This window comes from Camelus ferus, chromosome 20 (genome assembly GCF_009834535.1).
Source record: "Camelus ferus isolate YT-003-E chromosome 20, BCGSAC_Cfer_1.0, whole genome shotgun sequence".
Classification (NCBI taxonomy): Eukaryota; Metazoa; Chordata; class Mammalia; order Artiodactyla; family Camelidae; genus Camelus; species Camelus ferus.
This window is the reverse complement of record NC_045715.1, coordinates 36,476,837-36,502,830: the sequence shown is the minus strand read 5'-3', so window position 1 is coordinate 36,502,830 and position 25,994 is coordinate 36,476,837. Positions and strand designations below refer to the sequence as shown.

Sequence of the window (25,994 nt, the reverse complement as noted above, 5' to 3'; positions counted from 1 at the left end):
AATTGCTCACCTTGCCCATTGCCTCAGTTGGAACCCTCGGAGGCTGGAAGCTGGAATCTCCTCAAGGCTCCTTCCTGTACCCACCAGGCTGCTAGCTGCGAGCTGAAGTGAGTGAATCTGGTAGATTTGGGGGAAATTGACTGCCAGGTCTTATGATTGTCTGACATGATTAGTGCACATCAGAGTGAAGAAGCTGTGGGTTCTCAATACCAGTTCATCCAGTGAGAAAAGGAGACAAACTTTGGACATGGGGAGACAAATAGCTCATCTTTCTTCAGGCCAACAGGCACCTGGAGACTTTTTTCTTCTTTTGAGTTGGCAGTGAGGAGCCATGCTGGGACCCCTTCCACTTGTCCAGACCTCTGTCTTTTGTTTTTGTTCTACTTCTGTGTTTGCTTGATTTTGTCTTCCATTTCTGGTACTCTATCCTTTATTTCAGATACGATTTTTGTAATTTTCAGAGATGGTTCTTTTGTAATTGTTTCTCTTTTATATCAGTTTTTTTTTAATGGATGCAATATTTTCTCCTACCTTTGAAAGATATCAGTTATATCTTCTCCAAGCACTTTTTCTGATCACTTATCTTGTAGATATCTTTAATGTTGGGGAATTTCTTCAATCGCCTGGTTATATAGTGTTGGTTACAAGGAAGAATGAGACACCAGAATTAATCAGTGGCTTCGTACCAGTGGGTGGGGCTCGTGGACTGGAAGACTTCCCTGGGGGGACAATAGAGCGAACAGCTGGATTTTCTCCAGCTTCCTATGTAAATATTGATAAATGCTGCCTCCTTGGGTCAATTTTCCAGGGAAGGATCCTTCAGTATCATCACAGGAAGTCTTAAAGCCAGTTTAGGAAAGGTGGAGAGAGCTTTCTCACCGCTCCATATGCACGTCTTTACCTGATCCCTATATTTACAGCTCTGCTTTGCCCTCCTGTGTGCTGACCTCTTTATATCTAGATTATATATGTTGGCAGGGGCGGGGCGAGTTAAGGAAGGCAAGTTATCTAGGTTTGTTGAGGGTAGAAACTTGAAAATATTCCCTTAAAGTCAGCTCTCCAAACACCCTCCTATCCTGCATTGCATGTTACCTCAACTTCCTGAGGCTTTCTGGGGTTCCATGGAGAAGACTGCCTTGCTTCACACTGAACAAAGCCAGCGAGTGCAGAAACGTTAGTAAATCACGTATCTTCCCTCACCTGCCTTCTAGCATCGTACGTGGGGCTAAGAGTGCTATGGAAGTCTCCTGCTTTCCTTTGAATACGAAATTCATATTTCTATTTTTCTCCTTGAATCTCTGGGATAATTTTTTAAAATTTTTTTGATGGGGGAGGTAATTAGGTTTATTTCTTTATTTTTAGAGGCGGTATAGGGGATTGAACCCAGGACCTCTTGTATGCTAAGCACCGGCTCTACCACCTGAGCTATACCCTCCCCCCCTTAGAACCCCTAGATTTTAAAGGATAGAAATAATTAAATATGAAACATCCAGAATTCTTTCGCTCAGAGATAATCACTCTTAAAGTATACATTCTGAATTGGCATATTAGTTCTCATTCTATCTTGCTGGTCTCAAGTTAATTGTTTAACCACACAGGCCCTCGATTTACACCAAGTAAACTGAAAGGTAAAATTTACCTTCCAAAAGCAGTTTACCATTTAATGAAATGAAGCTTCCTTTAAACTTTTTCTGGTGGCGGGGGGTGGGGGGGGAGGTAATTAGGTTTATTTGTTTATTTTAATGGAGGTACTGGAGATGGAACCCAGGACCGCGTGCGCGCCAAGCACGTGCTCTAGCACTGAGCTCTACCCTCTTCCCCAAAATGAAGCTTCCTTTAGAGTAGCAAGTATATCTCTTCATTTACTGCTATTTTTCTGGAAAGTGTTTACAACCATTAGAGAGCGCCACATAACGACTTGTGCTCAAAGAATCGATACTTGTTGACTACAAATAACTAACTAAAGTTAAAAACAAAAATCTCATACCATGAAGAAAATGGGAAGTCCTAGTCATCGACTGCTTCCCTTAGAAAGAAAGAAATTATCTGTAGTTTCATTTTCCACAGTTCAGAAAAAAATAACAGTTGTGAAGTTCTCATGAGCTACCTAATTAATCAGTCATGATTCGTGACATTGAAAAATCCGTTCACCACAGAGGCTGTGTCTTACTTATCTTTATCTCTTTCCTGGTGCCTAGATAACTACTTTGCACATATTTCACTCTTGAGAAAAGGATATTAAACACCTGAAAAAAAATACCTCTGAGATAATTTAATAGACTGTATTTTTGCATTCAGCTTTTTTCCTTTCTCTGATATCAATTTCAATTTCAACTACAATAGGAGAGAAATTAATTTATTGTGCAGATGGCATCTGTGAGGGAAAATAAAATATAGTTTGCTTGGCTTTCCTTTCAATAAGGAAGCTTTTCTTCTCTTTCAAGCAGAAAAGACATTACGGTGTTAGAAAAGTGTGAAACATACCTAACTCTTGAAAATATCAAAAGAAAAGTGGTATATTGGGAGTCTTAACAAATTTGGTTAATTAACACTGTATTTCAATGATTTGTTTATTACTAGACAATATATATTGATTGCATTAGAAATACGGATAAACATAACAAATATAGAAAAAGAAACAGAGTCATAAGCCCAACAAAGACAGCCACTGTTGACATGTGGTTCTACTTTTTATGCATAAAATGTTTACCATATTTAAAAGTGAAGAACTGCGTGATTTGCTCATACAAATAATCAGAACATTCAAACAGGCTAGAAACAGTCCGGCGGTCCCCAAAAGAATAAACAGAGGGTTGTTACATGATCCAGGAATTCTAGTATCAGGTATAGACCAAAGAGAAATGAAAAGATATGGCCCCATGAAAACGTGTACATGAATGTTCAGAGTAGCTTTATTCACAGCAGCCAAAAGTTTGTCTGGTTTTGGTGTCATGGCGATGCTAGTCTTGTAAAATGAGTTTGAAAGTACTCCTTCCTCTGAAATTTTTGAAAGCGTTTCAGAGGGTAAGTGTTACCTCTCCTTTAAAGTCTTAGTAGAGTTTGTCTGTGAAGCCATCTGGTCCTAGAGTTTTATTGCTTGGAAGTTGTTATATGACTGACTCAATTTTAGTGCTGGTCACTGGTCTGTTTTATCTCCTATTTCTACTCCTCCCTGGATCCGTCTTGGGAGATTGTATGTTTCTAGGAATTTACCCGTTCCTTCTAGATTGTCCATTTCACTGGCACATGTTTGCTCACAGTGCTCTCGTGATTTTCGTATTTCTGCAATGTCGGCTTAAATTCTCCTCTTCCACTTCCGGTTGTACTTATTTGAGCCCCCCTCTTTATTCCTGACATGTCTGGCTAAAGATTTACCAAGTTCATTGGTCTTTTTTAAAGGATCAACTCTTAGCGTTCTTGACATTTTCTATTGGTGTTCAGCCTCTTTCATTTACTTCTGCTCTGATCATTTTATTTACTTTTCTGTTAATTTAAAATCTTGTTTGTTCGTCTCCTCATTCCATTAGACGTAATATTAGATTATTAATTTGGGATTTTCTTGTTTCGCAAGGTAGGCTTGTTTCACTATAAGCTTGTCTCTTAGAACTGCTTTTGCTGCATCCCATAGATTTTCAGTTGTTGTGTTTTCCATTTTCGAGGTACTTTTTTATTTCTTCTTTCAGTTCTTCAGTGATCCCCTAACTATTTAGTAGCATATTGTGTAGCCTTCACGTGTTTGTATTTTTGGCAGGTTTTTTTTTTTTCTCTTGTAGTTGATCCATCTTGTGAGAATTCCTTAATATACGCATTTAAATACATTATATCCTTTACCTGAGAACCTTCAGCCTATCTCTGAAATAGCTCCAAGTTTATAAATCATGGTTTTCCAAAAAAGATAGGTTTTGGTCATTGTTACCATGAGTGCATGTAATTCCATCTCCTCCCCCAACGCCGGTTATAAGCATGTCCTAAATAGAACATTACAAACTCACTTGGGTAATGATTTTGATCTATATTCTGGTGTTGTGTACACGCCCCTCGCTTTTAATTTGTATTCAGGTATTCACATCAGGAGGCGAGGCTAAATGATTGTTCTGAAGACAGAGTGCAGACCTCATGGAAATAATTGGAAATCTTGGACTCAGCCACGTATACATAATGTATTTTTCCCTAGTTAAGATTCCTTTTGAATTTGAAGTTTTGTAGTCAAAGTGAAACATTTTGAAAATTATTAAACTGGCAATGTATTTATCATGGATATTGTGCAGCTCCTAACCACGGGTACTTAAAAAGGCCAAAAAAATAGAATAAAATAAAATATTAGGGGCTTGTTTTATGCCATTAGCCTAAATTACACTTCCTTCAGAATTTATGTTTTCATTCTTAGATGGTTAAATACAGATTATCTGTGTTCAACTTCTGGCTCCCGTGGTACAGGCTTATTTAACTCATGCTCAAGTTCTTTAAACTTCTTTTCTAATCTAGAAAAGTCCATAATAATTCTGAGTATTATCTAAGAGAATGATGAGATAACATGTCTGAAATGACTAGCCCAAGACAGGCTTTGGTAAATATTTTTATGTTTTTTTGTTTCATTTCTGCAGAGGGTGAACCTGTTTAAATGCTACACAAGCTACATTAGAGTTCATGGAAGAAAAATCCTAACCATTTTCTTTAAAAGATGATTTTGCTGAGCTTACTTTAATATCTGAAAAGTTGTACAATTTCATTTTCTCCATGTGCTGCCCCAAAAGCTTAATGCCTTTAAGATAAAATTTTTGCTTCATCCAGTGACGAATATAAGCTTCTTTTCCTTATCTTAGGTCATATATTATTTTATAAAAAGGGCCTCAAACAAGTTCCAAATGAGCAGAAGAGCAAATTTTAAATGTAAAAGAAAAACTAAAATTTTATTTTTAAAAGTAGGAAACAGATGCCAATAATTTAAAAATACTTAAAGACTTTCTAACTTCAATATCAATTAATGAAACAGTAAAGAAAAAATAAATTAATTGGACCACACAAAAGTATAAAACATCTCTGAATATACAAACAATACACAATGCAGACAGGCAAGATGTATGTATGCGATATACACAATAAACAAGACAGCGGAAGCAATAATCAAAGGAAAATAGTTGCTAATCACAAAGAGGATTGACACTTGAGCAGCAAGCCTGGAAAATGTATGGTAAAAGCTTTATAGATATTTAATACCTTTAATATTTGTAAAGAAAAGGAAAAGCACTGTGACTGTTCTGAGTTGAATTCCCTCTGAAAAAGGTATGTTAAAGTCCTAACTCCTATTCAACTCAGAATGTGACTTGATTTGGGATGGGGTCTTTACAGAGTCATCAAATTAGAATTTAACATCACTAGGGTGGGACCTAACCTAGTTATTACGGGTGTCTTTATAAAAAGGGGAAATTTGGACACAGAGACAGACATGCATAGAAGAATGCCCCATGAACACGTAGACACAGATCGGGGTGACGGGTGATGCAGCAACTCGACAAAGTTGCCAGCCAACCCCCAGAAGCCAGAAGACAGGCTTGGAACAGATTTTCCCCTCACTGTCCTCAGGAGGAACCAACCCTGCCCGCAACTGGATCCCAGACTTCCAGCCTCCAGAAATGAGTCGATAATCTCTGCTCTGTAAGCCACCTGCTCATAGAAACTGAGCAGTCAGTAGTCAACTGAAAATGGCTTTCATAAGGTTCTGATTAGAAATTTGTCCTCTGACTCTTGGGTCCACCTTCTGGAAGGCTCTTTCTGGTCCCTTCTCCTCCGTGACCACAACTGTGCGTATGTTATTTTGGGACTTCTAGAACTGTCACCGCATGTCTCTTGCTCATGCACAAGGCCCTTGGAGTTGCTTTGACGCCAGAATAGTTAAAGGCTTTGTTGTTGTTTTTCTTAGTCTTTAGAATTCTTTAGCAAACGAATTCTCTAAAACATTTTGTAGGCTTTAACTCTATTTGCTTCCAGTTTCTGGTGCCAGTAGGCTAACTGAAAATATTTTTCTTAGACATGATTCATGAATCTGACTTACATGTTCGCTTCCTTGCTCGGAATCTTTTTCTCAACGTAATTAACGGCTGCCTTGGGACCACCACCGTGAAACATGTCATGATTCCACTGTTGGATTGCAAAGAAAGGCACCAACTCCAAATTTTCTCTGTGCATCGTCATGAACAAATTCTCCCTTGGTACACACAGATTCAATGGACTGTATTTTCCTCTTTTGCCTATTTTATTAATGAAGTCCTTGGAGTATTAATTAGTTGTCACCTCATAAAAGCATTTTTCCTAACTCACGACCTAAAATAGATTTCCACTCAGTTTGCTCTATGACTATTTATCTTTCTCAGCATTTACACACTCTGAATTTTAGTTATTCGTATTTAAACTTGCAACTTTTCTGCCTCCCCATAGGGTATACAGAACATAAGAGAAGTGGCAAGCCCCGTGTCCAGCACATATGAGGCGCTCAATATTTATGTACTGGATTCCTGTATGGATAAATGAACAAGAATGTGCTTCAGGTAAAGTGTGGGCACCGTGTTCCAGAATTATAGTTTTTCATGCCTCGTGAGCCATTACTTTTTATTCTTGGTTCACAAGAATAGCACATGCAAAAAAAAAAAAAAATGGGAAGGAAATTCTAACCCAGCTCAAAGTTCTGCATTTATTTTCTGAGTCATGCTGGAACACTTGACATGGAACAGAACACCCTCTCAGTGAAGGTAAGGCATTAAGCTGATGAGGACCTTGCCCCTGCAATCTGCCTAGGGAACATATTTTAATGGAACTTAAGAGTCTCCTTAACTTGCCCCTTCTAATTTACCTCCACCCGCTCCAGCCCCAATAGTTGAGTGGAATCTGAAATAATAGCGCATCACTGCCCACAATATAAGAAGCCCAGGAGTGGTCTTCCTTCACATGGAAAGTTGCCAGCAACTTCTCATGGACTTCTTAACCTCACAGTTTTTTAGGGTTCTCCCAGATTTAGTAATAGACCAAACTTCCCAGCAATCCTAAGAAGATACCAAAGTGAAAAGTCACGTAGTACTTCTACAGGTACCAATATGCTGCACTTCAGAAAGTTCCGTAGGACAGAAAGGTTAGTGTAATCGTAACAAAACGTAAAGTACCAGACACACTGATTATCTGACGCATTGTTCCGACACATCTGCCTGACCTCACAACGGAAATTTTTAATAATTATTATGAAGCTTCTGCACAGCCAGGGAAACCAACAAAATGAAAAGGCAACTTCCTGAATGGGAGAACGTATTTACAAACCATGGATCTGATAAGGGGTTAATATCCAAAATATACGAAGAACTCATACAACTGAGTAGCCAAAAAAAAAAAAAAAAAATCTGTTCATCCAGATGGCCAACAGGCACATGAAAAGATGCTCAGCATCACTAAGCAGCAGGGAAATGCACATTAAAACCACAACGAAGTGTCTCCTCACACCTGTTAGAATGGCTGTTATCAAAAATACAAAAAAATAACAAATGTTCGTGAGGATGGAGAAAAAGAAACCCTGGTACACTGTTGGTGGGACTATACACTGGTGCGGCTGCTATGGAAAATAGGATGAAGGTTCCTCAACAAATTAAAAATAAAACTACCATACGATCCAGCAATCTCACTTCTGGGTTCATTCCCAAAGGAAATGAAAACGGGATTATTTGCAGCCCATGTTCATTTTATGGCGTTATTCACAGTAGCCAAGATACAGAAACAACCTAAGTGTCCCTCAGTGGATGAATGGTTAGAGAAGATGTTGTGTGTGTGTGTGTATGTATTTACATACACGCAATGGAATAGCATTCAGCCATGTGAAAGAAGGAAATTCTGACACTTGCAACGATGTGGATGGACTTTGAGGGCATTGTACTAAGTGAGATAAGTCAGACAGAGGAAGACAAATACTTCATAGTATAATTTATATGTGAAATACAAATTTTAAAAGTCCAGTGTATAGAAACAATAGAAAAGTAGTTAGCAGGGGCTGGGTGGGTGTGGGAAACAGGGAAGGGTTGGGAAAAGGATACGTTGTATCAGCTATAAGATGAAGAAGAGCTGAAGAAGATCCCAGAATCTAGTATATAACATGATGACTCCAGTTGGTAACAAATACTGTGTAACTGAAATGTACTAAAAGAGCAGAACTTAAAAGTCCTCACCAAAAGCAAAAGCCAATGCAAACAAACAAAATATTTATATTTATAACATTTAAAATTGTTATAGAGACTTATCTAGAAATACCATCCAGAGAGAAATGGAGAAAATGTGATATAGTCATACAATTGAAAACTACGAAATTTGCAGATACTAACTGCTATATATAAAAAGATAAACAAGTTTATACTGTAGAGCACAAGAAACAATATTCAATATCTTGTAGCAATTTATGGTTAAAAAGAATGTGAAAACGAATATATGTGTGTTCCTGTATGACTGAAGCGTTGTGCTGTACACCAGAAATTGACACAACATTGTAAACTGACTGTACTACTATAAGAATATATTTTTAAAAAAAGAAAACTACGTAACAATTAAAAGGTTTTAAAAAGCAATGAACTTCTGCAGGTAACGTGCACAGATTCCACAGACATCATGTTAAACGAAAGAATCCAGACCTAAGAGTACTTATGTGAAGTTCAAACACAAACAAAGGAATCTGTGCTGAAAGGAGGTTGAGTATGTGGGGTTATTGACTGGGAAGCGGAAGGGGGCGTGTTCTGTAGTGTGTTCTAAAAATAAGCCTGAGTGTAAAATTCACTGAGCTGTACACTTAACGTTTATGCATATTACTACAGATATGACATACCTTAATGAAAAAAGTCTATTTATTCTACAGCGGATCGCATACCTGCGTTAAGCAAACACTTCTCGTTAATGCCCCATTCAGGTGCATTTGTATTGCCATAAGCAGTTTCTATATTTCATAAACCAGCATCTCCTCTTTCTACCCAGGTAAGAGTAGGACATCTACTTACTAATTGCCCTCCTGCTATTTCATAACCCAGTTCTGTTTTCTCTCGGAACTTCCTTCCCATTGTGAACAACCCAAGGAGCATTTAGAGTTTTGAATCGTCTGAATAAATTTGCCTAAGCCAAGGCATCACTTTGAAGTTCCAAATCCATTTGAACAACCAAGTGGTTCTGTGCCAGCCAAGGAGTAGGATTTAAATTACAGCAGAAATGGCAATCAAATTCAGAGTGAAGCAATGTGCTAGAGAGAAAATGAATCTATTAAGATCTTTTCCTCACTTTTTCCAGAAGTACGAGATTAAAATGATCACTAATACCTTCATTACTCAGACACTCTCACAGCCCGAGGGGCCAAGGGAACCACCCATGTTAGCACAGGCTTTTCCTACCAATGAGAGTGCTGCGTGTTTTGCCTTTACTTGACTGAAGACAAATATATAGAAACTGGAAAGACTAACACCATTCAAGAAGGGTACCAAAAAAAATACAATCTTGAAGCATAGGTTAAATTATAATCCACATTTCAGGGCGAAATAGTTGTCTTAGGTCAGTCTGCCATGATGTCATAGATCGGGTGGTTTGAAAAACAGGAATTCATTTCTCACAGGTCCGGAGGCTGGAAGTCTGAGACCAGGATGCTGCATGAGTGAGTTCCCCGTGCTCTCCCTCTACTTACAAAACCACCCAGCCTGTCAGATTAGGACCCACCCTCATGACCTTATTTAGCCTTAATTAACGCCTAAAATCTCCATCTCTAAATATAGCTCACTGGGAGTTTAGGAGTTGAACATATGAATTTTAGGGGGACATAATTCCATTCATAGCAATAGTCTAGGAGTTAAAAGTTGGCACCCTGGAGTTATACATATAATAATATATAACTATAATATGTAATAATAATAATCAAGTTCTGATCTCCAACCCACCACCTCCTGACCATGTGACTTTAAACTATGATACAGTTTTCTCATCTGTAAATCAGACAATAGTGCTAACCTCGTAGAATTATTGTGATAATTAAATGAATACATGGATGATATTTAGAATGCTGTATAGCAGATGGTAATTTTTTCATCAAGCTACAATTGATATATAACATTGTATTTTTCAGGAGTGCAATATGATTTGATATATGTATATATTGTAAAATGATTACCACAATAAGTTTATCTAACATCCATCTTCACAGTTACATTTTATCTTGTGGTGAGAACTTGTAAGATCTACTCTCTTAGTAATTTTCAAATATGCAACAAAATATGGATAATTATAGTCACATGCTGTGACTTAATTTATCTTGTAACTGGAAGTTTGTACCTTTTGACTCCCTTCACCCGTTTGCCCACCTGCACACACCATCGCCTGCCAGAGGCCACCATCAATCTGTCCTCTGTATCTGTGAGTTTTTTTTCTTTTTTAAGATTCTACATGTGTAAGTGAGATAATACAGTATTTGTCTTTCTCTGCCTGATATTTCATTTAACAGAATTCCTTCAAGGTGCATCTGTGTTGTTGAAAAGAGCAGGATTTCTTTCTTTTTATGGCTGAATAATATTCCTCTGTGTGTGTGTGTGTGTGTGTGTGTGTGTGTGTGTGTGTACACGTTTACTCTATCCGTTTGTTCATCCATCAGTGGACACTTAGATTGTTTCCATGTCTTGGCTACTGTAAATGATGCTGCAATGAACACAGACGATACAGATATCTTTTTGAGATAGATGATAATTTTTAAATAAATACTAGCTACCTTTATCACTAGGTCATCTCACAAGAGTAATTCACCATGCAGGATAACCTTTTTAAAAATAAATTTGATTAGTCAATGCCCTATTGAATGGAATTTGTTTCTAAGAAATTACCGTGTAGAAATGTAGTGAGGCCACTGTGGCAGTGGTTGGTTCTCAGTTTCATGTCAGACCAACAGCATGTGGAAATGTGTTGCAAATGCAAATTCTAGAGCCCCATCCCAGATAGAACGAAGCAGATCTTTGGGGGTGAGTTTTAGTCATCGTGTTTTAATAAGCCCTCCAACTAATTTTTTTCCTCACACACTAATGTTTGAGAATCATTGCAAAACCAGTAAGGCAGCCTTGTGAAGGAGGCAGGCTCCTTAGGCGATCTTTGGTGAATCCTTGGCCTGGAACATTGAGCCTTCCATTACTTTCACTGTTTAATAAATCCAATGAAAATGCATTTTTTACTATAAATACAAAAATGACAAACTGCAAAATCACTGACATAATTATACACCGGTGATGAAGAGGGTGAAACAGAAAGTCTGTAGGCAAAAAAATAAATAAATAGTGGATTTCTTTAGCATAAAGGCTTTCAAGTTAAATCTGTTTTAGAGACATGAGTGTGAATTCTGGTATGTCCCTAGAAATCCCCAGGATTTTTCTTTTCCTAAAAGAGGAAAGGTCACATGAGGAGCTACACAGCTCTGGGATTTATGCAAGCCTTTTACATTCTAGGCTGAGCCCTGGAGAGCAGCTTCATTTGATAATGCAACTATGCGAGTTCCTCCTGGGGAACTGGAGACACATTTGCATGGTCTGATTTTATCTCTGCCCGTGGCTTTGCAGCTGAGCGTCACTGTATTTTAAAATGGCATGATGAAAAGTTCCTTCTGTAGAGCCCAGAAACCTATTTTCAATATCTTATAGTAACCTTTAATGAAGAAGAATATGAAAATGAATATATGTATGTATACACGTGACTGGGACATGGTGCTGTACACCAGAAATTGACACACTGTAACTGATCATACTTCAATAAAAATGTTTTAATAAAAAAAAGAATACTTTTAAATATTAAAAAAAATAAAGCCTGAATGTCATCTACTGACCAAAAAAAAAAAAAAAATGGCATGATGTCCCTTTTCAGTTAGCGTTCGTATTGACTGGACATATTCAATGAGACAGACCTGGCTGGAATCCAAATTATCTTCCACAGCAGCATTTCCAAGGCATTAAAAATGAATGAAAATGAGTCAAGGCCATGAGGTTGTTTCAAAGATAAGGAGATGAAATGGATCCAAGACTTCGGTGGCCTCTGATTTGTCACCATTGAACATGAAAGTCGAAAAGAAGTGGTTCATTATACTTCTGAGTCCTCTCTAGTCATCCATCAGAAATCCCTCTCACGGCCAGCACGTCGAGACACCCCACTGGTGTCCTCACATGATGTGCTGGAGAAAACTTTCCACCGTTATTTATTTATTTTTTTATTGAAGTACAGTCAATTACAATGTGTCAATTTCTGGTGTACAGCACAATGTCCCAGTCATGCATATACATACATATATTCGTTTTCATATTTTTTTCATAAAATGTTATTACAAGATACCGAACATAGTTTCCAGTGCTCTACAGAAGAAACTTTTTTTTTTAATCTAATTTTATATATAGTGGCTAACATTTTCCACCATTAATTTAACCTCAGGGTTTCTTTCTTTATTCAGGACTCATGCATAGCCTAAGGCCATGGCTGCCAAAGAACAGTCTCCCAGAAATTAGGGGTGGGGAATAGCGGAGTGGGTGGGTAAAAAGGAGGAGGAAGAGTTAAGGGGAAAAAAGTGAGGATGAATGGAAATCTTTAACATCGGGCATCCTTCACATGCTAGAGTCCACAAAGTGCTTTATGTTCTGTGGTTGTCATGGAATCTCCACGACACAAACGCACTGAACAGGTGGTTTATGCATTTCTACCCAGCCAATGAGGCTGTGCAGAGAGAAGACAGATACGATGCTATGCAGAGAGCAAATATTCAATACAGCCTTGGTTATTAATTTGATGAGCACTGTCATCAAACTGCTACCCTCCACCAGTGTCTCAGGGCACCTAATTGGGCTCCTATAATATTGCAGAAGTCTGCCTTCATGCTTGAGTTCCCATCTTACTGTTTCTATTCATGCAGTGACTTCTTTCTAGTGACCACTTCATTGGTGCAGATAATGAGGCACTCCGTGAGTGTTTAATTGCCTTTTCTTTCCAAGTGCAACTGAGGTTAATGGTTTATCAAAAGGATTTTAAATTAGTAGCTGACTAAAAATAGAGCATGCCTTTAAACATGTTTGCATAATATTTAAATATCCCTCGTTGCATAATATTTAAATATCCCTCGCAGGGTTTGAGTTATTTCAATGCTAGTCAGCTTACCATCCTAACCATGGTAGTGCTAAAGTCCAGTCCTCGAAACGTTAGATTTTTTTTTCAGATTCACTAACCGTAATTGTTACATATAGATCAAAATGGCTTGCTTTAATTTACAGCTTAATGCAAAAATATTATTTAGATATTAACGCACAAGAAAGCAATTTATAGTTGAAGTAAAATTGCTCACAGCCCATCAGTTTACAAGAGACCGTTTAATTTTAATTAACTAAGGCTCTCGGTAACATACCAGAGGAATTAAAAATAGGTCTTTCAATTCTTAAACACAAAGGAATCTTAAATGTCAAGAACAATCCCTTGTGAAATTCTAATTCCTTTTGAAAGTTTCACTATTTAAAAATACTTCTGTGGGAGTTAACTCTTTTGTTCCCAAAGAAACAACTTTGCCCTTATTATAGACTCTACCATAAATATTTCTAATGTGAAAAGTTAGATTTCCATTCTATTACATAAAATGTAACTTTAAGAAAAAGTTTTCATTTTATTAAAAATGTCAAGTGAGATTTTATATATGGAAAGTAAAAGCATTTTGAAGAAAAGAAGTTTTAATGATACCATTTCATTAGCGATCACTAATTTGCAGAATATTCTATCTTAAGGCACAGTAGTCTGCCATCAGAAGAACCTTAACTGCTCGAATCAAATTTTCAGAAAATGAGTCCATTTCTGCCCAGAATAATTTGGTTTTACTGGAAGGCTTTAGTGTTTAAAATACAGCTTTCAATACACGTTATACATTCAGTGTCATATATTTGACATTGTTGCTCCCTGTTGCCTGTGAGCAATGATCAATTTTTAAAGAAATGCTAGCAAAGTAGTCATCTATGCCCCTCTGAATTCAGGCTGCTTGGGACTGATTCTTGTTTTCCCATCAAACTAGCTGCAATGGAGCACAAGTTCTGTTTTGGTTTTCTTGCCTGTAAAATGGGACTGTTACTAATCTAACTTACTAACAAGTTGCCACAAACCCAGTGGTGTCAATCGGGCTCCCTTCTCTTCTGGAGCTCCGAGTCCTCTTCAAAGCTTATTCAAGGCTTTGGCAGAGAAATTAATAAGTTCATTTTTTAAATTGCAAAGCAGGCAAATATGTCAAAGTGACAAAAAGGAACGGTTTTGCTGACTGCCATTTTCTCCTTTTTCACTGAATTTTGTGGTAGTTCTTAAATCTTATCTCAACTTTTTTTCCATCATTTCAAGTATTTTTATTACTTAATATCCACTAAGAGTTTGGGTTTATTTTTTTCCTTTGTATCCATTTTAATTGAAGTTATGAATATAGCAAATTATATTTATACCAGAATATATTCTATTGATGGACATTCAGGAGGTGTCTCAGTTATGGTTTTTTGGTTGATTTTTGTTGTTGTTAGGTTTTATTTATTGATTGCATAATTTTAATAATCATTTTTCTGATTTGATTGTTTCTGTATGTAGGGAAGTATTTTAAATGAACTAGTTTATGTAAACATATACACCCTCATATACATATGGCCACACAATATTATGTTTATATTTGTGGGAGGAGATTTATGTGTGTACGTAACCACCCATGAGGTATGTTTCCGAATCTTTTGAGACCTGAAACCCTGTCTCATATTTACAACATCCTGCCCATTCTCTTATATGTAAAATTGCACATTCAGAGTCTCGGTTTTTCAGCTTAAAATATTGATTCCATTGAAAAGCAGGTCCGGGGGGAGTTCCAATGTGATCGTTGTTTGACAGACAGTTACAAAAATTCTGCTAAGGTCTCCCTCAAATACTTAGGAAGTTAACACACACACAAAACACAAAAGCAGATTCCTGCTCTAAGGGGTGGGGGGGTGACCATCCATCCACTCAAACCCAGAATCACGGCAACACTTCCATCAGGTCTCAAGTCAATGGAAGTTGTTTGAAAAGCCCAGTTAATAGGAGAACCTGTGATATGCCAGTAACTCTAATGCTTTAAAATATTTTGAAAGATCTTGTCTACTTCCTTCTTGTCTGACTCCTTGTTTAGATAAACAAACAAAAAAAGACCTCCCCCCCCAAAAAAAAACCAGAAAGAAGAAGAAGGCGGCCATCTTTCCAGCTCGGGGCTACATGTTTAAGGAACCAATGGACTCTTCCCCTTTTTATAATTCCACCAATCTCCTCTTCTGTACCAGTGAGAGACAGAAATGCTAGGGAAAACAAAACAAAACAAGGAGACTGAACTTGGCGGGGAGTCGATTAACTGTGATTGGAAGTCCTTATCTGCGGCATAATGTTATATATATACACAAGGTGAGCATATAATTGGGCAGAAAAATGCCTAGCAAGGGACTTGCAAGAAAAGAAACCACATTATAAATGCTAGTCATCTCTGGTTGTATAAAAAGAAATGATTTTTTCCCTTCCTTTTAATCTAATTTATTGTACATCTTTTCAAAATGAGCATATGTTAACGTCACAATAGGAATGCATAAACCTTGATTTTTTAAAACCATGTATTCCCTGGAAAAGCTAACATATCCAGCTGCAGTTGGCTGCTTTATACCACAGTGTGAACAAAGAAACTGAGTATGAGACCCGTAAGGGTCAGGGGGAGGGAAGGAGAAGGCAAAAGAAAGAGGGTGTTAAGACAGAGGAAGATGCTGTAAAGTAGAGATGGGGTCGGGAAGGAATGATAAAAAAAAAAATACATATTTGCTCTCATTCCGTTCCCCAGGGATAGTTCCCTTTGCATACTTTTCAACACAGTTGAGCAGTTACCTACTTTTAATTTTGCTTAAGGCTGAGTGAACTTTGCCTGAGTCAAAATAACGTGAGTTGCCACATTGTCAGATGGACACTTGGGACATTAGAGGTAGATTTTACAGCAATCCACTACATAATCCATTCGTTCGCCAAGTATTTGACATACAACACTGAACTGAATAGAAGCAGATTTTAAAAACTAGTGCAAAACAAACAAACAAAAACTAGTGGGAGTGTGTGAGTAGGGGATAGATAATAAAAGGTAAACACTTAAGATAATTTTAAATAATGAAGAATTTTAAATAATAAACACTTAAGATAATTTTAAATAATAATAATAAGTAATAATTGCTCAGTGGTGGAGTGTGTGCTTAACAGGCACAAGGTCCTGGGTTCAATCCCCAGTACCTCCATTAAAGATAAATAAGTAAATAAATAAACCGAATTATCTCTCTCCACAAATAAATAAATAAATGCTATGGAGACAGAAGAGGTCAACATAGTAAGGGGAATTGGAAAAATTGGGGAATTGGAATTTGGTCTGCGTCTAGGGGCTTATCCACAGAACACCTGAGTTAAGTTTAACAAGTATCAATTGACTGAGGGTGTGTTATGTTCAGTATATTGTGTTCAGTGAGATGAAGAATGAAAAGAAAAAGTTACTGCATTTTTGGACGACTCACAACCTGGCGGGCTGACCGAGCACCTGATTCTTAACGCCACGTTCTCAAAATGTGGTGCTCAGAACAACAGCAGCAGAATCTCCGGGTACTTATGAGAAACGCGATTCCTTCGCCCTAGACCTTGCTGAATCAGAAATCTGGGGGTGGCTCAGCCGTGGGTGTTGTAATAGCCTTCGGGGTGATTCTGAGGCATGCTACCTTTGCGCCCTCTTTTCCTACTTAGCTGAACCTGCTAATTAGATCCAATTTTCTTGGCTAACTGGAAATGATGCATATTTTCAGTACATCCTCTTCCTTCCTCCCTACCTAGGACTTCTCAGAAAGTCATAGATACTGCATACTGGCTCATATCTAAAAAGTCGGAGTCTCTTTTCTGAACCCTTAGGGGAGCGCACAGACTTCCTCTCACAAGTGATTCTGCAAAGGGACTGGTGATGGTGCTGCAGGAGAGGTGAGCAACCCCGCTCAGTCTCAGCGCACTGACTGCTCAAAGGAAAAGGAAGAATTAAGTTCTTTAAAAAGTCTCAAACCAAGAGGAGACTTAGATGCTTTCTGTTTCTAAGAAAAAGCAGGGCTCTTTGTAAGATGTAGGTCAACTGATCTCATGACAAACAGCTCACTTCTGTGGTTTCTTAACTGTCAGTGATTAGCTGCGAAAAGGAAAAAGTGAGAGACTGTATCATTTTTACGACCACAGGTAAGTCTCCCGGAAAATTCACTAAAATGTTGACACAGCAAACTCTAATAAGCAATATTTATTTTATTAAATATAGTATTGCACTGCCTCTAAAAAGACTTTTACATGCTTTATACTGTTATGACAGGAACAGATGTGAAGATGTCAGTTTCTGTCTCTTTCAAACACGTCAGTATTCCTACCATCAGTTTCCCAGTTCGTACCTGAAGTTAGGGTGGTAGGCCATTCTCCCCAGTCTTACGATTTTAAGAAAAGAAAGAGAAGAGGAGGAGGGAAGAGCAGAGAGCCTCAGGTTGTCCTTTTGGGTACCTTATCTTAAAGCAAAATAAAATTCAAATTAAATCTACTTCTCAGTGAAGAAAAGAAGAACCACTCTCAGGACGTTCTTGTTCTATGTTTTCAGATCCAAAACACATTTAAATGAAAAGGGTTACAAATAATATAACTCTGGGAAAGTCTGTTCACCAGGTGGAAACTCTTTTGCTGAATTTGCAAACCGAAACGACCATGTGTCCCACAGAATAATGCTTTAAAATCGATTTATCAATTAAACTCGGCAGCATACCAGTTTCTTATTTTATTATTTTCAACATCTGTGTAGTTCTGAGATGCTGTGTTTCATTCCAGTTTTGAATATTTGCCCACTGTGTTCCCAAGTTTTCCAGAAGAAGACACGTAGCCAGAATTACTGTCCTCTGTCCCACTGATGGGCTGTCACGGATGTGTTATTGCTCTTGGTGAGTTTTGTCCTCTCATGTCTAAAATGTGCTTGTGAGGAAGCCAAGCTAATTACACAATTTCAGCCCCTAAATTGTTCCAAGTTCCTGGTGAATTAGAGTGTACAGAGTTTACGGTTCTTATTCATTTAATCAAGTTGGGTGTACTCCTACTAGTACATGAAATCCAGTTTAGCAAGATGCATCGTTATTCAATAAAAAAAATAATAAACACATAATGAAAGTCCTTTGATCTATGAAATACGTGTAGTGGATGAGACATTTCAGTCCCTTTGGACAATGTCTTTGTAAACAAACGCATTAGTATTCATAGCAGTTTGAGGCAAATTAACGATTATTTATAATTTTATATTTTATAACATCTCATGGAAACATCTTCATTCTTTGATACAGTTCTTTGTAAATGAAACGTAGTACAGAAAACCCAAAATTCTAAAAGGTGGAATTTCTGTAGTAAATTCAATAATATATACAAAAAATTAACAATTGTCAGTGACGTCTATAAGGATTATAAGAAGAAGGAAATACAGTTAAACTTTGAGGGAGGAGATAATGATTTAAATCAGTATCTTGTAAAGAAAGCAAATGGAAAACTGTTGTCTTACAACAAAGAAAGAGGGATAGAGGAAGACCTCTATAAAAGAGGAAACACTGTGAACTCATTGTTTGCAATTCTCTCACTAAAGTACCCTGATCCAGTGTCGCATTGGCTACCAATGATATGATGATCTTTTTTTTTTTTTTCCTATTTTTAACTTTATTATTTAATTGAAGTATAGTTGATTTACAATGTTGCATTAGTTTGGTATACAGCATAGTGAGTCAGTTATACATTTATATATTCTTTTTTGTTATAAATTATTACAAGATATTAAATATAGTTCCCTGTGCTCCATAGTAGGTCCTTGTTGTTTATCTGTTTTATGTATAGTAGTGTGTATCTGTTAATCTCAGATTCCTTATTTATCCCCCACCTTTGGTAACCGTAAGTTTGTTTTCTGTCTGTGAGGCTGTCTCTGTTTTGTAAATGAGTTCATCTGTGTCCTATTATCAGATTCCACAGACAAATGCTATCACGTGATATCTGTCTTTCTCTTTGATGAAGATAATTTTAGGCACACTCCTAACACCAAGAAAAAAACAAGGAGAGAAGCTGTGTTCATGTCCCACTGTAGGGAAAACTCAAGTGGATCAGGACTATCTTGAGAAACAGCAGAAGTCTTTTCACAGGTTTCAAAGGTATTGATGACAGGGGAAAAGGAGTCACATCAGACGTTCAGATGCTCACTCTCAATGGAAAAAAAAAAAACTGTAATTGAATGGAACAAGTTGAATCTGTGACAAGCCATACATTCAAAAGGATACTCAAAATGGAGAAATGAATGTGATGTGTTTAAGCAATTATTTATCGTGCAAACGGAATGGTATTTCTAAAAATACGTAACTGTATTGATTTTTAATGAGTTTGGGAGCATTTGAATATTGTTTCTATGATGAGGCATATTTCTACTCATAAAGTACAAAGTCTTCTCTGTCAACTGAATGAAGGAATGAGGACAGGGGAGCTCAAAGCCATAAACTCCTGGGAAGGAACAGAGAGAACTGGTCAACCAAATAAACACACATGACAGCCTGTGGCTAACCTGCCCAGGTGGTGACACAATGACACATATAATTATATAGAGGAGCTAGGATGTGGTCCAAAATGATGGCTTCAACAAAGTTCTCAAGAGGAGTGGTGATTTTGAACTCAACCCTTTGTCCCCTGGAAATAAAGCCCCTACTTTGTTGGCAATGCGGTGTTAACTAGTCAAAGATGTCTTCACTTGTCCTAAGAGCCCAGTTCAACAGAAAGGTGAAGACAGAGGTGTACAACACAGGCTAAGTAAAATCTCTCAACAGGATCGTTGGGAAGGGGACAGGATCTGCAAGGCAAAAGCTCTACGAAGAAGTCTGGGCTCAGAGTCCCCTTGATGTAGCTGTGGAGGTAAGTTTTCCCACGAGAAAGTACCCACTTCGAAGCACTGATGGTGAGGTCTGGAAAATACAGTTAGCGCCTTATGCCAACGAAGAATCAACCAATCATCCAGGACCTTGCAACCTCAGCTTCCGTGAGACAAGAATCTGTTATTTTTTTCCCCAGCTTGGAAGATGGCTCTATTCTAAGGGAAATACAGAAATGTATCTGATGAAATTATTATAACCCAGGCAGGCATAAGAAGCAGCTGAAAAATGAGCATGTTGACTGAGAATAAGAATAAACAAGGTTAGTAGAAATAGATCTATCCGCACTATGTTGACGATTTTGTAACTCAATTAAGTGTAAGTTCATATCTTTTAAAATTCTTTAAATTTTAAAGTGTGTTCTGCCTGCTTTTGTAAGTGATGAAAGCAATTAAATCTGTGACAGTATACATTATGATTTTAATTACTTGTTTGGGAAATCTGATTAAATAAATGTAATCAATATTTAAATAACTAGAAAATTTCCCTTTTTTCAACGTGTGATACGTTAGTTTTTTTTAATTATTTGAGTATTCAAGTTAATATTATTTTATCAATAACAATATTAAAACATTGAGCATTGAGTAAATATCAGATAGTTTTAAACATATCACTCCATGTACAAGAGCCTATTGGACTAAAATTAATAAGAAAACCTGTTGAGTAGTTCTAGGTGCTAGGTACGGTTTCCAATGCCCCATCGTGTTTGCTTTCTCAGTGTACCTTTATCTCCGCACTATGGGTACTACAGTGTTGTATTTTATACACAAGGACACGCCAGCACAAAGAGACGAAGTGACTCAACTTGTTCTGGGTTACACATGATGCAGTCACAGGCAGGGTGATTGCCCTTGTTCCCAAACTTAATGACTATGACGTGGCATCCCCTGCATTTAATGAGCAGCACTGAGTCACTGGTACGTCCGTTGAGCGTGAATTCTCCGCAGAGCTGAATCTATACACGTGAACTTTGGTCCGTCTGCTTCGAGGTAGAGCCTTTACACAGGAGACCTCCTGGTGAGATGCTGTCTCAATGCCTCCCACCTCCGCTCCGCTGACAGTAGGGAAGCAAGGCTTCATTTAGAATTCGAATCTTTGGAAGGGAGTCTCTGAAGAAAATGCTTGCCCGATCCCCTAATCCATATTCTGAATGACAGTAATGATGGAGGAGACAAACACTTTGAGTTCAAAACCATCTCAACACACTACACGAAATGTTTTTACCTTCATTCGAGATACCAAGAAATACAGAGACGTGGGTATTTCCAAATCTCTTCAACTCTACAGCTCATCTTTTAAACACCTGTGTTCACTGCACAACACTAGGGAGGAGGGAGGGAAACAAAGGAAAGTAGGAGGAGCCTCTGCCCGCCCCCGTCTAAGCATGTTGCAGACAAAAGCTACCTATCATAAACACGTGGACAGAGCACCCGTGATAGGCACCAGCCTCAGAAATTCACACATGTTATCTCAGTCTTCAAAACAATCTTTTGGACTGAGCTCCATTATTCTTTCTACAGATGATGCAGGAAGATTAGGTCACTTGTTAAGACCACACAGAGAGGGACCACAGGGTCTTTGCTTAATCATCCTACTTCATCTCAACAAGTCAACAGAGAAAGTCCACACGATTGAAGCTTTCAAACAATGTGTAAGTCCCTTACTCTTAAATATGATCAGAGAGACAGGAAATTTCAGACATTTAAAGAACTATCGTAACATGAAAACATAAAGGAAGACTTCAAAGAGATGGAAGAAAACTTTAAAAAGTACCTATAAATGCCATCTTGGAAAAATTAAGAAAAGGTGTTTCACCTATGAAACACAAATAGGATGCTAATTTTTAGAAGGGGGGCGGACATTACAAGCACAAGAAATAAGTTTTAGAAAATAAAAAAAATAAAATGTGAGAGCACAACAAATTCATTAGAAATAGAAAACGTGAACGAGAATAACAAACATAGAGAAATGACAGTCGTAGAAAATGGTAACAGCATGAGATGATCTAAAATCTCAACCTGCATTGGACACGCCAGCAATTATTGAATAAATAATTTAAGACAGTTTTTTAGAACTTAAGGACATGAATTTCCAAAATGAACAGTGCCCACTGGTGACCAGCACATTGAATAAAAAATACGCAATAAATGTCATTAAAATTAATACAGCCAAGCATATGGAGAACTCAGACACTTTCAGAGAGAGAGAGAGAGAGAAATTAAAAAGTTTAGACTTAAGAGACTTTATACTAAAACAACTTACAGCATCAGAAGCTTGAAGAAAATGGAGCAAGTTGTTCTTTATTTTATGCACCAATTGTAAATTCTGAGGCTCATGCTGAAACTTTCCACCAGGATTTTCATATTGTCATTTTCTCTTTGTGTATCTAACAGTTCCGCCATGGCTATTTTGATTCTCTTTTCTTTGTTATATAAAGTTTTACCTGTCATTTCTTCTGAGTGTGTTTTACCCTTTTTCCAGCATGTACTCTTTCTGTCCCTTTTTAATCCTCCTACATTGAATTCTTCTTTGCTATTATGAAAGTCACCTCTATTCTGCTTTTTTTGTACATTTATCTTTTAGAATTCTTGCCACCTCATGATTTTCAACAGTCTGGTTGTTTCCTTTTAGAAATGTGTCTTATGAATACTGGAGATACTTAAATTTACTTGACCATGTACTTTTCTTTCAATGTCAATAGTAAAGTGTCCATGATCTGTCACACACTCTCCCCAACTCTTTCCATGAAAATAATGAGAATTTTAATTTTACACTTCTTCCTAAAGTGTTCCCACTGCCTTCTATTAAAAAAAAAATAAACACCCTTTGAAAATTTTCCAGCAGGTAGAGCAAGATTGCACTGTTGCTTTAGAATAATAATCGTGGAATTAATGAGGATACGTTGTACTTGACGGAATTGTGCATCGATGGCAATTCTGGCTAAGGAGCTATTTTAATTGCTTAAGGGAAGATAAGCATTGCTTGATCTTAGGCCTATAAAGATGGAGAGATGACTCACTGGATAAGAGGCCTGAGGAGGGAGAGGTGAGCGGCTGTCTGAGATGTTGGGGTTTCAATATTGGGTAACTGGGGGATGATCATGGCATTAATTATCACGGGAAGTGAAAGAGAGAGAGGTTCCTCCACACGTCGAGTTGAAGCATCTCAGGAACCGGAACTCTTAGAGTTGCAGATAGAGGCCAGTAAAGCGGTGAGTCAGTCTACGAGGAAGACTTGAAGAGCCTTCCCCTAGTTCTGCCTGGACCTGGTACCTGGTTCTGTAATCAAACATCTACCTGGCTGATCCTGTACTAAGTACCCATCTGTGAACCAGCCCTTCTTAGATGCTTCTCCAATTCCAAGGGCTGGATGTTTCCTTTAATCTCCAGAGTCCACAGAAGGGCTGGTGCTGCCCCTTAATCCCCTCATCACAACTCCTCATTTATATGGACCGCTTGTTGTCTCCTGCCCCACGTCAGTTCAGACCCTCTCATGCCAACAGCAGACACCAACTCCGGCTAACTTACTCAGGAAAGGAACAATAACAGGCACCACAAGGACTCAATAGAAAAGCTCAAAACCAAGTTTAGAAAAGAACCAGACCCCCCGGGAGGCCGGACAGGAAGAACCATATTCCAAAGGCAAGGAAATGGTCAGACAAGACTCAGCTGCTGGGTCTGTCACCATGATGCTGTGAACACTGAAGCCACTAGAGCAGAGCTTTCAAACCACCCCACACGTCTGATGCCACCACTGCTACTACGCGTAACATCTAAGCTGACTGGCATCTGTCCCGCGAGGGCCTTAACTCCCTGATGGAAGTGTTCCGTCGGCTGTACCAAAGGCACCAGCTCACGTCCTTGATGGATGGAAACAGAGGATATCACGTCTCTTTGATGTCCCTGGTGAGGGGAAGGTATTGTGTTCCAACAAATTACTTAGCAAATATTTATTGAGAACATATTGTGTATCAGTTCTAGGCATTGGGGCGCAGTAATGGACAAGTAAAATTACAGTAAAACAAGCAAAAATTCTTGCCCTATAGACTTGTAGGGTAAATGTACAAGAGGGTTTTTGGTATGCTTTGCCTGAAGCTTTCTTCCCCCCAGTCTATTATAAAGTAGTTTTGCAAAGACCCAAACATTAGACAATGATTGACTTTCCAAATTTATGGTTCCTTAAGAATTTAGATCAGCTGCAGGGTTGGAGATCCTGTCTAATACTAGATCTATTCTAAAAGGCAGCAAACCTCTGTTTAATTTCTCAGCTCTGAACTTTCAACAAGCTCTCAGTTTCCCGCTCCAAGTCACCCGTGCTTCTGTCTAACACAATTAAAATTTGCACCAGCCTGGGCTGTTCCTCGTGGACCTTTGACAATTCAGGAGGTTCTAACTTTACATGCACAGGCAAATCCTGAAATATTATACACACTACTAATCCTTCTCTATGTAGTTCCAACTCTAGACCTTCCCATGGGAACAACTCCCACCTGAAGTCATCTCTCACCCAATCTCCCAGTTGAGGGGAAGAAAAAATGTAGTTGGTTTGGTCATTAATTCAGAACATCCAGTATCTTTACACAGATACAAGGGGTAAACATCTAACATGTTTGATGCAAGAATTTCTAATCCATGCCCACTGAAGCCCAAATGGGGGAAAGCTGAAATCTAGAATTAACAACAAAACATCCCGCAGAAGCAATATGATGAATGAGGTCAAGTATAAATTGAATCACAGAGAGAATACTTCAGATACCGAAGGGTGGGCAGCTTCTGGCGACCAGGCTATGTACTTAACCAGCGTGTGTATCTCGTCTACATGGGGGAAAGCAGTCCAACTTGGAAATAACTCAATTCACGAATGAACTTTGTGGGGGGAAGGTAGAGCTCAGTGGTAAAGCACATGCTTAGCATGGATGTGGTCCTGGGTTCAATCCCCAGTCCCTCCACTTAAATAAATAAATAAATAACCTAATGATCTTCCCCCCAAAAAACAAATGATCTTTGGAAAGGCAGTCTTTTATAATGCCGCTGCTCTTTGATTCAAGACTGGTTTTCCAAAGTTCTTGCCCTTATGAAGCTCCTGATCACATCCTTCAGATCTTCAGGTTGATGGGATTTCTGGAAGCAGAGAGTGACAGAAAATACCATCAAAACCAATACAATGGTTTTATTAGTGTTAGCATCCCTTCGTTCCTCACTGTAAAGAAGGAACTGACTACCAAACCCTTCAAAAGGAGAAAATAATTGCTTCCTGGGTCTAAATGTCAACATGACAGCAGAAGCTCAAACTGTGACTCAACCACGTCACAGAAAAAAATGTCGGTCTCCTAGGAAACCTCTGTGAACCAGAATCGTGGCACTTTAACTGCCGAAGATGTTCCCATGCAATTCACAAATGTTCAGCTTGTGGCAAAATAGTAGCTTAAAAATCTTTACGAGCTACTAAAAATCAGGAAAATGCAGAGCTAAATAATAATTGAGAGCCAACTCCAGGAGCTTCTCTGCTGAGTGTACAGCCTAGAAAACCTGACCAAGTCCTTGGTTCTCTCGAGCTATCTCATGGGAAAGCAGTTATTAAAGGAAAAATAAAATATACAGATGATAGTGTCATATATTTAAGTCTTGGGACGAAGAAATAAAGCAGACTTCAAGGATGAGGAGCCACGAGTTGGGGGTGGCACCTTAAACAGGGTGGGTGTGGAGATGGCTCAGATGAGGTGACACTGGAACAGAGACCACACAGTGAAGGAGGAAGCAAGGAAGCCGAGTGGGTCTCCCCGGGGGTGGGGGTGGGGGTACGACGTGAGAAAGCACGGGGGCAGCCACATGTTTGGCGGGTGTGACGCTGGTAGTCGTGGAGAACCGGCTTCAGAATGAGCAGGAGGGAGGCAGAAGCTTCAGCCGGGGAAGTGCCAAGACCAGACATTGTGGGCTGTGCAGCCTCCATAAGGACTTGGGGTTTATT

General features: G+C 38.4%; 1 long non-coding RNA gene across 2 annotated transcripts; it reads left to right on the top strand.

Annotated features, from left to right (window-relative positions):
* On the top strand, nucleotides 1-20,477 carry LOC106729310. 2 transcript variants are annotated; one of them, XR_001365687.2, is made up of 4 exons: nucleotides 1-107; nucleotides 6,436-6,545; nucleotides 17,914-18,023; nucleotides 19,129-20,477. It is a non-coding gene; the product is annotated as an uncharacterized LOC106729310 (long non-coding RNA). The 2 variants fall into 2 exon arrangements; XR_004313668.1 differs by lacking the exon at nucleotides 6,436-6,545 and having other exon boundaries at nucleotides 51-107.
* Nucleotides 20,478-25,994: the final 5,517 nt, after the last annotated feature.